Source organism: Astyanax mexicanus, chromosome 7 (genome assembly GCF_023375975.1).
Source record: "Astyanax mexicanus isolate ESR-SI-001 chromosome 7, AstMex3_surface, whole genome shotgun sequence".
Classification (NCBI taxonomy): domain Eukaryota; kingdom Metazoa; phylum Chordata; class Actinopteri; order Characiformes; family Acestrorhamphidae; genus Astyanax; species Astyanax mexicanus.
Window position 1 is genome coordinate 13,446,841 of NC_064414.1, and position 13,853 is coordinate 13,460,693.

A 13,853-nucleotide genomic window follows, 5' to 3' on the forward strand; every position below is an offset into this window, starting at 1 on the left:
CACCAATACCCCACCCACCAGATTAGCTGAAGATTTTGCTCTGTGCTTCATTGTGCTTCAAGGGAGGGTTCTGTATCTACTGTCTGTGGAGAGTCAGCAGATGAGGGGAACGTAGAACATGTAGAACTTTGAAACAATGACTTTTGTGCTTCTATAGCTGTAGGTGCAGTTTCTCCAAAATTCAAATAATGACCAGTTTCTTGAGCTTAAGTCAATGACGCGAGACTTCTTTAAAAGTTTCAGCTGTTTACTGAATCAAAATATTCAGATTACAAAGAAAAATAAAAGTTCTTTACATATTTTTAGGAGAATGGCTTAGTTCCATGTAGTCAAGGTCAAAGATTTTTGTGCTATAACCCTCTAATGGCTGCATGATGCATGATGTCACGAATAAATTAATATAATTAAGCAAACACTTACCAAACAAAAAACATTACTGAATAGGCAACAGCCAGTCTTCTCAAATATTCCAACAAACATTAAATATTACAACATTTAAGTTACAATTTACTTATTTCCATAATGGCTCTAACAATAGCCTTTTATGCATGAAATATCTTGTTTTTGTTTTGCCATTAGTGTTATTAGCACAAACAAACACTAACGTGGTAAATGCTCAGCATATACAAGGCTTGGTGTGCAACAGTCTATTTGCATAAAAATAACAGGTTGTCAGTCCTGTTACTGTCTGTCTGTCTGTCTGCCACTGACTCTAGCTCTCTCTAAAAAAAGACCTTATTTCACAAGATGCACCAGCGCTCAACCCTCCGGACATGCCTTATCACGTGACGCACCCTAATTCCGTCTCATCGTTGCAACTGAGATTGCTCAAACCTGCACTCATTTAGCATAAATAACCCTTACTTTTACTCTATCCTCGCACGTTACTGAATCTAGTCACTTAGCCCTTCTACCTCGTGTTTCCTTTGTTGTTTTTGACCTTTCGTTACTGACACTTTTTGCCTCTCTGTTTATCCTTTTTGCCAAGCCCTTTATTGTTTGTTTGTTTTCTTGTTGCTGACCTATTTTTGTATTTTTGACCATTCTCTTGCCTTGCCCTTTTTGCCCTGTTGTGGATTTCTCATGTATAACTGGATTTCTCATGTATGACCCCTTTGCCTGCTCAGTTGGTTGTTGACCCTGCCTGTACCTGACTATTCTTTTAAGCCTGACTCTTTGTCTAATAATTTGAGTGTTTGGCATCCACATTTGTCTGTTCTATGTTTGGCACCCGTGTCACTGAGTCCTTAAGCAGCTCATTCTTAAAGGCACTGAATCTGGCAAGAATAGATCTGGTAAGATCTCTTTATGTGAGTGTGATTTTATTATTGTTTGTTTTTAATGCTTTTTCATTTAGTTTTTTTTCCTCATTTCAGTTTAACATGAGTAAAACTAGTATTTAGTATTTTTTTTCAGGGCCTTTAAGTTTTAAATGCTTGGCTTCAATAAAAATGAGACTCATCCTCAGTGTATTTGAAGATTGATTGATTTATTGATCAGCATTATTAAATCTTGCCTCTGTTTGTTTTTGTTCACTGCTGGCACCATTTGCCCAACTCTGGGTGGCAGCTTCTTTTAAACACGTATTTATCTGACAGGGAATGAGGCCACAGCTTAGCTCAGGTCATTACATCAGCGCAGCGTCTGATGGAGTATTAGTTCTGTGAGTTCTGTGATTAGAGCTAACAGACTGTTAAAAGGTTCCTGAGTGTGATTAAAATAATAGTCATACCTGGTTGGTGAGGAATTAAAGCAGAGATGCTCGCAGGCCTCCATCCATCTCCAGTGAGAACATGTGTCCGGGCTCGCAGCTGCATCTGTGCATTTAATTAAAGCTCTTTATGTTTCTAATAAACTGCAATGCTGTGAGCAACATCCCTGGTTATTATGGGCTGTGGTCACCTAATCAGCCATTGAGATGACATCATGGCCAAAGGTGAACCACGCTATCAGAATGACTGATATTTCTGAAGAGGGAGGAAATAAGGTCCAGCCGGTCTGGGTCGCTTTAACTGGTCCTTAATGCAGCTTTCCTTTAATGGAGCAGACCTACTCCAACACCATGATGACACATGATGGAGTGACCTCACTGAGGGAAGTTTCCTCTCTGATTACAACCCCAGGCTCAATTCTAATTACACTGGGGAATATTGCATGTGTGTGTGTGCAAGAAAAAGTATGTGTATTGCATATACGTGTATATATATATATATATATATATATATATATATATATATATATATATATATATATATATATATATATATATATATATTTGTTAATTAGCCTAGCAGAGTTGGTTGTGAAATCTGGGGAAATGTATACTAAATATAATTATATAATTCAGGTGGTGACCTTTTTTTGCCCATTGTGCATTGTGGTTTTATTCTATAAACCGACGACATTACTGCCAAATTCCAAATGAAAAAATATTGTCATTTAAAACGAATATGAAATGGTCAAAATAATGAAAAAGGTACAGTGCTTTGAAACCTCAAATAATGCAAAGAAAACAAGTTCATATTAATTTATAAACAACAATGCTAATGTTTTAAAATTTCAGAAATCAATATTTGGTGGAATTATCCTGATTTTCATGCATCTTGGCATGCTCTCCACCAGTCTTTTACACTGCTTTTGTGTGACCAAACAATTCAAGCTTTGTTTGATGGCTTTTGACCAACTTACGTCTTACGTGATTACATTCAGACATTTTTCAATAGGGTTCAGGTCTGAAGATTGACTGTCAACTTATTTGAATGTCTGTCAGCAACCAAAGGATCAAGAGATCTATAAAAATAATAGCAAATGGCAGTGGGGTAAAGTGCATGAAAAAAAAGAACAGTTCAAAACAATATCCTAGAGCCAGGACTTGCTAGAAAAAGGACCTTCTTCTATAAGAAGCAAAGAAGAGCCAGGCTGAAGTTTTAAAAGATAATAAGAGTATATAGTATATACTATAGAGGACTGGAGTAAGATCATTTTCTCTGATGAGTCTAAGTTTCAGCTTTGTTCAACACCTGGCCTTCAAATGTTAAATGGAGACCTGCACTGTGAAATTTGGTGGAGAATCGGTGATGATCTGGGGAGGCTTCAGCAAGGCTGGAGGCTTTTAAAACCTATGGAATAAAAATCTGGGTTATTCTACCAATTATTGATTCTAAACGCTTCCTTAGACAAAACTTTAGTATTGTTGTTGTTTCTAAACAAATATGAACTTTTTTAAGTGAATATGAACTGTTTGAAACACTGCATCTTTTTCATTAATTTTACCATTTCTCATTTTCTGCAAATAAATGCTCTAAATTACAATATTTTTATTTGGAATTTGGGAGAAATATTCTCAGTAGTTTATAGAATAAAACCACAATGTTCCTTTTACTCAAACACTTACCTTCTTTTAGATATAGTGTGGAATTTGATAAGGATGCTATCTGGTGTCTTTTATATTTCTTGTCCTTGCCATCTTTTCCTCACTCACTTCTTCTTTCTTTCTCTCTTATCAGATAAGATGAATTCTTCTGCAGGGTCGATGAAATGCGACCCGGCCACTTAGCTCCAGGTGTGTGAAGACGTCAGGCACCAGGCATGCACTCTCCCCGCAGTCTGTAAGTGTGTGTGAGTTCCACAGCACATATCTCGTGCACATTTCTGAGCATATTAAATCAATGATTAAAGGATGAGGTCATAGATACTGAGTGCCAGAGAGTGCAGGCCGGCTCCGTCAGTTTATGTTCTGTTAAACTGGTGGTGGGGGGGGGTGGTCTAAGAGAGAAAACAACACGTTGTGAATTCAGCTCATGCTATGCTCAGTATAACAGGCATGTTTGTGGCATTACTACCAAACTAAATGAGCTTTATTCACTTTATTCTGTTAAAACCTTCAAAACAGATTTGCTGTTGAGTGTAGGTTTAATGTTAGAGTTACAGTGATTATTAACAGAACAGAAACATTTACAGTGACTAATGCTGGCATGTTCTTCACAGTTTTCTTTTGCTCACTTAAAAAGTCAAATGAATCATGTTTAGTCTGTCATTGTATGATCTTGGCCATTGTGCTGTAGCTCAGTTTCAGGGAGTTATTAATCCTCTTAAAGCCTAGAACATCTTTGTAAAGATGTTTCTATTTCTCACATCCTCAGAGAGTTTTTTGGCATTGGAACTCTATATCTCTTATGCTGATTCTGCCTTAAATCAATTATCTGAATTACAAAATATACAAAAATTGAATATCAGCAATTGAGGTCCATCATACAGGCAAGATTTAATTTAAAGAATCTAAAATTAGAAATCCCTGTATTGATAATAGATTTTTGAAATCTTTGTACTCCTAAATTGTTATCAAAAATATATGTTATTATTGCAAATTAATGACTCAATATCCCTCCCAATTATAAAATGGGAGCGAGATCTCTCCATTAACCCAGATGAAAACTTTTGGAAATGTTTGAATACTTTCAAAATTACTAAAAGTCCAAATTTACAACTTAAACAATACAAAATTCTGCATAAAACACATTATACAGGGCACAGAATGTTCCAAATGGGTCTTAAAGAAACAAATATCTCTACTGTCCAGGCAATCATACCGAGAACTATATGCATGCTATATGGTTTTGCATGTCTGTTCAGAGGTTCTGGCAGACGATATGTAAAGACTTATCCACCTGGTTTAACTGCGGCATCCCAGTTTCACCAAAACTGTGCATTTTAGATGATGTAAGTGAATTAAACTTGGAAAAAAATATATCACACATCTCGTGCATAGCTAAGAAAACTATTCTCATTAAGTATCACTCGTTATAGAAATGTATTTTTAGATCACATTAGTCTGGAAAGAATGTCTGCCACCTCAAAAAACAAATGGCTGCATTTGAATCTCTCTGGTCTCCACTGATTAGCTCCATCATATGTGACCAGTCCCACTCGGCAGTGGGCTGTGGATGTTCTGTGTCCCCTGGGTTGTTCTCATTTGCATCTGGATCACGGGGGCGTGGCTGCAGTTTCTTTCCCTTATTAAGGAGTACATTCCATGACATATTGTTGCTAAAAATACTAGAATTGAGTTGTATGTGTATGCATATATAAGTTTTTTTTTGTGCGGGTGAAGTTCATGTTGAATATCGAGTGGCCAGTATGAGAGAATTGAACCCAAAACACCAAATTGAACAGCCAAGCTACCCATTCACACCTGCAACCTTGTAACTGTAACAAGTCACATGACACCAGGGAGGGACACTGACAATGACACACATGGGCACACGTTGGACATGTTTACTGTGGTGTGTACTCACTCACATTGCCAGCTATTTAGACATTCACTACTGTGTGTTGTTTTTTTTAGAAGAAAATAAATCTTTACTACAGACTACTGACTATCTTACATCCATTTCTATAAAATTACAAATTTCATTTCTATAATGTTGTCCCATAAAAAGATATAATAAAATATCTACAGACATGTGAGAGGTTGGTAAGATGTTCACCATCCTCTGTACTGCACAGCATGATCATCAGGCAGAGGAACTCATTCAGTGGTGTCACGGCTGCGGCAGGAAAGGACGTGGAGCAAATGCAAGTAATATTTATTAAAACTGAAAACAAACGTAGGGGAGCCAAGTGGTCAGAGATGCCCTATTGCATTATTTTCATTGTTTTCTTTTCTGCATTACTAGTTTATTTACTGTCTACAGTTTACATATCTAAAAATTTGCACTGCTAAAATAAATTATTATATAACTGTATTTGCACTGTCTGTATGGCTGACATCAGTTATCCTCTCAATATGCACAACAATTGGTGTTCATTGTTGTTTTACTGTGTTAAACTACACTACCTCAGTTACCCACACACTAAAAGACTCTACTTTTATACTTCATATTTTATTTATTTTATATCTTATCCTTCATTTGAAACTTTTGTGTACTATGTATATCTGCTGCTGGATGTCCAGAATTTTCCTCTGGGATCAATAAAGTATCTATCTGAGGTATTCTCACTTTTGTTGGATACTGTACATGTAAACATTACAGTTATACCAGCACTGTTAAGCCCTCTCTTCTGTTTGATAAAGGATCAACAGAGCCTCAATTTTTTTTCTTTCCCACCTTTCCACCATATTAAGCAGTTAAACAGTATCCTATAGAATTATACATTTAAAGTTTGTTTGAACGTGTCTGTTGATTGATTTCTTTTTACTAAAATATTTGATGTTTTATTTGATCAACTGTTTTTTAGTAAATACACAAACATTTCTACATTTCTATGAAGAGGAATTAGTGTCAGGGCCAGACAGGAACCAGACTTGTGTGGAAACAATAAAATAGCTTTATTGAAAGTTAGCAGGCAAACAGGAGGAGTAGTCAACTATAGTCACAGAGCAGGCAATAATCCCAAGTAGAATACACATTCCAGGTCATACACGGAAATCCAACACAGGAGAACAGGCAGAAATCGAAGTCGGTAGAAAACAAAAACAGGATCATACACGGATATAGACAAGGGCAAGAGAAACGCTTTGTATTGCAGGAGAAACCAAACAGATACTCAGCGAGGTGTGAGCGTGGTACTTTTATAATGAAGGATAATCAGTACTTGGGACTTCCTGGTGGAGTTATGTGATGTGTCATGTGATCAGGAGTGAGTGTGGTGTCATAGTGTGGTGCATTCTGGGTATTGTAGTTGCAAGCGTGAGAATCGCAGATAGAGCTGAATGTGGGAGACATGGGAGCGCTTTCAGCACCAGACATGATAATTAGTGCCAAATTAAAAGCAAACGCTAACGCGTAAAAATGTAAAAGATGCAATCCACAAGATGCATTGCTTTTTCTCACCAGCATGCAGAATAAGTGCCGACATGAAATGCAAACCCACTATTACATTACATTTTACTGCAATTGATCTCTTTATTAAAAAACAATACACAAGAATTTACATTTTTAAAAACGAACACAGAGACCTGCAGTTTTTTTGGTCTGGGTATTTTTGTAACCTCCTGCATGTGATATCCATCCATATTTTTGAAATCATTTTGGTGATTTTTTGAGGGGGGAATCAAATACATTTTCAAAAAAGGGCTAGATAGTTTAGATATTTTTTTCCCTTAATAAAGGAAATCATCGTTTAAAGAGTGCTTTTTATACTTACTGTCAAATGTCAAAAAAGCAAAAACAAAACAAATTTGTAGGGGGGCAAATACTTTTTCTCTACTCTACATTTTAATACTTTAATTTAATTACAATAATTTAGTTTAGTTTGTTACAAACTGGAAATCTTCTTTCTTTGCTTTTCAAAGCCTCAGCCATTTCTTTATACTGCTTTTGTGCCAAATCACGATTATAGTCACCTGTTTTGAATCACTTGTTTGAAATGACTTATTTAATTTATTTAATTGCTTCTGTCCCAACTTTTTTGTGCAGAAAACCTGAAATGTAGGAATGGAGGTATATTATTTAAATGAAGTGAAGTTGGGTTGGAATTGGGTTCATATTGTCTGTAATCAAATTAAAATTACTTTATTCCAATAATACAACAGCTTAATAACAAAAGCAGCAGTTTTTTTATTTATCAGACACTGCAAAGTTCAGCTAGATGGATTGTTAAAGTCTGTTTGAAGTCCTGAGGGTTCAGAATGGCCAGCTGTTATATCCTAGACTTATTCCAACATGTGCATAAATCAAAGAGCATTCTCAGATCTAAAACTAGCCCATCTGTGTTGGTAATCGTCAACTGTCTCCATTTGATTCCATCTGTAATCAAGTCATCGCTATAAATAGGTGTTTTTTGTTTTTGATTACAGTTTCACATCAGATTAACTCAGTCTGTGGGAAAAGCTGAGATTCCTTTAATGAGGCCAGTGACATAGGGTCTTACTCAACACACTCTGAATTGTGTCATTTTTTTTAATTATATAAAAAATCTTGCCTCTTCTTATGCAGTTATTTAACAGTTCTTTGTGTGAATGGGCAACTGAAAGAGCTAAAAGTGAACCAAGTTAAAGTATCTCATACTGAATTGTGCACTGGTCTGCAGTTGTGCATTGCCAATCACAGACAAGCCGCCTCCCCAGCATACAATGTACAACAACCACAAATGGTAAAAAGTATACACTGCCCTGGCCAACGTTTCTGAAACACAAAGTAAACTCAGAGCTTTATTTAGGAAATTAAGCTAAAGAAAGTGACAGTGTGAATAAAGCAGTGCTTATTTTTGTTCAGAAATATATGTCCATAGTAACTCACAGCAGGTTTATTTGTGTGTGACAAACTTAAAAATCAGAGTTAATTTTAAGCTGTGTCTAGATGTTGACAAGATGAGACAAGAATATCAATATCAAAATATCAATAGAATAGAATTTTGAAAAGTTGATGTATTAATTAGATATATTAATTACTTAATGATTTATTTAATCCAAAGTGCAGGACATTTACATTGCTTGTAATATGTTGTTTGGTTATCTTTAGTGGCATGTTAGAATATGATATAAACTCTCAAAAGAAACGCCATCTAGAAATTTTTATTTCATTCTTTGCAGACATTTAAACTTTTATTAAAATTGAAAAAAACACACATCTGTGAGGATAAACAGGGCCTTGTTTTCCACCAGGCTGCCTCAATAAGCATACATTTGTATAAAGTTGCTTTAAGTCATGTGTTTGAATGTGTCTGTCAATGTTAGAGAAATGAGTGTGATCATTTAAAGGTTCTTATTTTTCATACAGTTTGAGTGTGATGAAGGCTGAGTATAAGGACAGTACAGGCTTCTGTCTGCCACCCTTCAGAAATGAGGACATATTTTCCAGAAGTGTGTGCTTTCTCCTCCCCCAGCCCGTTCTTCACATCCACTGTATCTCAATTGTTCAGGCTGTAGCTTAAAGATCATGTGTGGATGACTTCATAGTGAAACCAGAGCTTTTTACAAGAGTCATTCTCTGTGTCTTAAACAAGGACAACTTGCCCATATGTTCTCAGCTTAGAGGCGAATGAATGAAGCCATCATAGTAAAAGTAAATTTTATTTTTCAGTTAAAAATGTACTTAAAATGTAGTAAAATTAATTAAAAGATTTTATTTTATTAGATTTAAACATGTTTTCATTTACATCCAATTTATCCAGTCTTTCATTTAGTACAATACACTGGAATCTTATGGTTATAAATTATTGCATTGATTTATGTGAACCATTTATTCTTTTAATTGTCAGAAATTGCTCTTATGCATAACTAGAGTGTTTTCACACTAGTGTTGTTACATGGACCTGGTTGCACTTCACAGGACTGGAGTGAGGGTACTGTAATAAGGCGCACTGTGATAGGACTGGAGTGAGGGTAGTGTAATAAAGCGCACTGTGATAGGACTGAAGTGAAGGTACTGTAATAATAAAACGCACTGTGGTAGGACTGAAGTGAGGGTACAGTAATAAAGCGCACTGTGGTAGGACTGAAGTGAGGGTACTGTAATAAGGAGCACTGTGATAGGACTGGAGTGAGGGTACTGTAATAAGGAGCACTGTGATAGGACTGGAGTGAGGGTACTGTAATAAGGAGCACTGTGATAGGACTGGAGTGAGAGTACTGTAATAATAAAGCGCACTGTGATAGGACTGGAGTGAGGGTACTGTAATAAGGAGCACTGTGATAGGACTGGAGTGAGGGTACTGTAATAATAAAGCGCACTGTGATAGGACTGGAGTGAGGGTACTGTAATAAAGCGCACTGTGATAGGACTGGAGTGAGGGTACTGTAATAAGGCGCACTGTGAAAGGACTGGAGTGAGGGTACTGTAATAAGGCACACTGTGGTATGACTGGAGTGAGGGTAGTGTAATAAGGCGCACTGTGATAGGACTGGAGTGAGGGTACTGTAATAATAAAGCGCACTGTGATAGGACTGGAGTGAGGGTACTGTAATAAAGCGCACTGTGATAGGACTGGAGTGAGGGTACTGTAATAAGGCGCACTGTGAAAGGACTGGAGTGAGGGTACTGTAATAAGGCACACTGTGGTATGACTGGAGTGAGGGTACTGTAATAAGGAGCACTGTGATAGGACTGGAGTGAGGGTACTGTAATAATAAAGCGCACTGTGATAGGACTGGAGTGAGGGTACTGTAATAAAGCGCACTGTGATAGGACTAGAGTGAGGGTACTGTAATAAGGCACACTGTGATAGGACTGGAGTGAAGGTACTCTAATAAGGCGCACTGTGATAGGACTGGAGTGAAGGTACTGTAATAAGGCGCACTGTGATAGGACTGGAGTGAAGGTACTGTAATAAAGCGCACTGTGATAGGACTGGAGTGAGGGTACTGTAAAAATAAAGCGCACCGTGATAGGACTGGAGTGAGAGTACTGTAATAAGGCTCACTGTGATAGGACTGGAGTGAGGGTACTGTAATAAGGCGTACTGTGATATGACTGGAGTGAGGGTACTGTAATAATAAAGAGCACTGTGGTAGGACTGGAGTGAAAGTACTGTAATAATAAAGTGCAGTGTGATAGGACTGGAGTGAGGGTACTGTAATAATAAAGCGCACTGTGATAGGACTGGAGTGAGGGTACTGTAATAATAAAGCGCACTGTGATAGGACTGGAGTGAGGGTACTGTAATAAAGCGCACTGTGATAGGACTGGAGTGAGGGTACTGTAATTAAGCACACTGTGATAGGACTGGAGTGAGGGTACTGTAATAAAGCGCACTGTGATAGGACTGGAGTGAGGGTACTGTAATAATAAAGCGCACTGTGATAGGACTGGAGTGAGGGTACTTTAATAATAAAGCGCACTGTGATAGGACTGGATTGAGAGCACTGTAATAATAAAGCGCACTGTGATAGTACTGGAGTGAGGGTACTGTAATAAAGCACACTGTGATAGGACTGGATTGAGAGCACTGTAATAATAAAGCGCACTGTGATAGTACTGGAGTGAGGGTACTGTAATAAGGAGCACTGTGATAGGACTGGAGTGAGGGTACTGTAATAATAAAGCGCACTGTGATAGGACTGGAGTGAGGGTACTGTAATAATAAAGCGCACTGTGATAGGACTGGAGTGAGGGTACTGTAATAAAGCGCACTGTGATAGGACTGGAGTGAGGGTACTGTAATAAAGCGCACTGTGATAGGACTGGAGTGAGGGTACTGTAATAAAGCGCACTGTGATAGGACTGGAGTGAGGGTACTGTAATAATAAAGCGCACTGTGATAGGACTGGAGTGAGGGTACTGTAATAATAAAGTGCAGTGTGATAGGACTGGAGTGAGGGTACTGTAATAATAAAGCGCACTGTGATAGGACTGGAGTGAGAGTACTGTAATAATAAAGCGCACTGTGATAGGACCGGAGTGAGGGTACTGTAATAAAGCGCACTGTGATAGGACTGGAGTGAGGGTACTGTAATAAAGCGCACTGTGATAGGACTGGAGTGAGAGTACTGTAATAATACAGCGTACTGTGATAGGACTGGAGTGAGGGTACTGTAATAATAAAGCGCACTGTGATAGAACTGGAGTGAGGGTACTGTAATAAAGCGCACTGTGATAGGACTGGAGTGAGGGTACTGTAATAAAGCGCACTGTGATAGGACTGGAGTGAGGGTACTGTAATAAAGCGCACTGTGATAGGACTGGAGTGAGGGTACTGTAATAAAGCGCACTGTGATAGGACTGGAGTGAGGGTACTGTAATAAAGCGCACTGTGATAGGACTGGAGTGAGGGTAGTGTAATAAAGCGCACTGTGATAGGACTGGAGTGAGGGTACTGTAATAAAGCGCACTGTGATAGGACTGGAGTGAGGGTAGTGTAATAAAGCGCACTGTGATAGGACTGGAGTGAGGGTAGTGTAATAAAGCGCACTGTGATAGGACTGGAGTGAGGGTACTGTAATAAAGCGCACTGTGATAGGACTGGAGTGAGAGTACTGTAATAATACAGCGTACTGTGATAGGACTGGAGTGAGGGTAGTGTAATAAAGCGCATTGTGATAGGACTGGAGTGAGGGTACTGTAATAAAGCGCACTGTGATAGGACTGGAGTGAGGGTAGTGTAATAAAGTGCACTGTGATAGGACTGGAGTGAGGGTACTGTAATAAAGCGCACTGTGATAGGACTGGAGTGAGGGTAGTGTAATAAAGCGCACTGTGATAGGACTGGAGTGAGGGTAGTGTAATAAAGCGCACTGTGATAGGACTGGAGTGAGGGTACTGTAATAAAGCGCACTGTGATAGGACTGGAGTGAGAGTACTGTAATAATACAGCGTACTGTGATAGGACTGGAGTGAGGGTACTGTAATAAAGCGCACTGTGATAGGACTGGAGTGAGAGTACTGTAATAATACAGCGTACTGTGATAGGACTGGAGTGAGGGTAGTGTAATAAAGCGCATTGTGATAGGACTGGAGTGAAGGTACTGTAATAAGGTGCACTGAGATAAGCTCAGCTTTGTGGAGTAAGTGTGGATACTGACAGTATCTTCCCATACCAGAATGACTGCTGGTTTGGAGGAGCTTGTGTATAGTGAAATGCAGATTGTACAAAAAGCTCTTTCCCTTATGATTGAAAACAAACCAGCGATAATGGGTGCAAACTCATTTTTTCGAGACATGTGTGAAAACGCCCTAAATCTGACCCCTTAGCTGCACAAATGTTCCAGCAGCCCTGCCGTCAGATGGTCTCAGGTCAGGCATGGAGCCACAGCTTGTTCCAAACATTTGTCTTTCCCTTTAAGGAAAGTGCAGCAGACCTCAGCATTGACAACTGTTCCTGAGTCTGTGATACACAGACTCAGAAGAGAAACCCCAGAGAGGTTTCATTTCTTAACAGACAGCAAACACTAAACACTACAGCCAGACCAGCAAATCCAGACCTTCTTCTGCTCTTCTCCATCACTCTCACTATCAGGCCTCCTAATTCTGCATTACATTCTGCTCCAAGCCTGTGTGATCAGCGTCTTTCTGCGTTCGGTGAGTTTAACAGATTTTTAAGCATTTTATCTTAGACACACTATGGAAAAAGAAGAGAGCATTTCATTATATTGGGCGTGTAAAGCTGGTGTTGTATAAAGGGAACAAGTCCAGATCAAATATTATCAAGTAGTCTTTAAAAGTTGAATAATTGTTTTGTGACCTGTGTTACACACTTAACAGAGTACTATCTCAGTCTAGTTAAAAAAGGAAGACAACTAGAGTTTATAACACACACACACACACCAAACATTCTCCCTCCCCCCTGCTGGAGCCGCCGCACACATGCTCTGACAGACAGCGAGTCAATGCAGTGACTTCATCCCTCATTCACGAAAACTACCCCTCCCTTCCCTTCTTTCCAGATCTCTCACCACTCTCTCTTTTTCTGACTCAATCTACTCAATCTTTTTTTTCTAAATATGTTTCTCTCTCTTTTCTTTTCACCTGTCTCTCTGTTTTAATCTGTTTCTTTCTCTGTATCTGTCTTTCTCTCTCCCTCAGCCCCTCACTTACTTTCCTACCACTTTCTTACTAACTCAATCTACTCTCTCTCTATTTCTCTATCTGTTTCTCTCTCTTTTCTTTTGATCTGTCTCTCTCTTTCTTAGCCCCTTTCTCTCTCTCTCTCTCTCTCTCTCTCTCTCTCTCTCTCTCTCTCTCTCTCAGCCCCTCACTCCCCCCCCCCCCCTCTCTCTCTCTGTAGGAAGCATGCCCGCTGTGCTGCTGCTGCTGCGCTCAGTGCTGCTCTCGGTAGTCGGTAGCAGGCTGGGTCGCTCGGCTGCGCAGCTACTCCGCAGACTCCTCTCCGCCGCCTGCTCACGGCTCGCGGCTGCGCTCCGTCACTGCTGGGAGCGGCTCCGGTCTCAGGAGTCCAAGGAGGCGATTCTGGGCTGC

At 39.1% G+C, this 13,853-nt stretch overlaps 1 long non-coding RNA gene across 1 annotated transcript; it reads left to right on the forward strand.

Annotated features, from left to right (window-relative positions):
* The first annotated feature begins 9,214 nt into the window (after positions 1-9,214).
* On the forward strand, positions 9,215-13,666 carry LOC125802919 (uncharacterized). The gene is made up of 3 exons (XR_007439956.1): positions 9,215-10,482; positions 10,941-12,956; positions 13,322-13,666. It is a non-coding gene; the product is annotated as an uncharacterized LOC125802919 (long non-coding RNA).
* Positions 13,667-13,853: the final 187 nt, after the last annotated feature.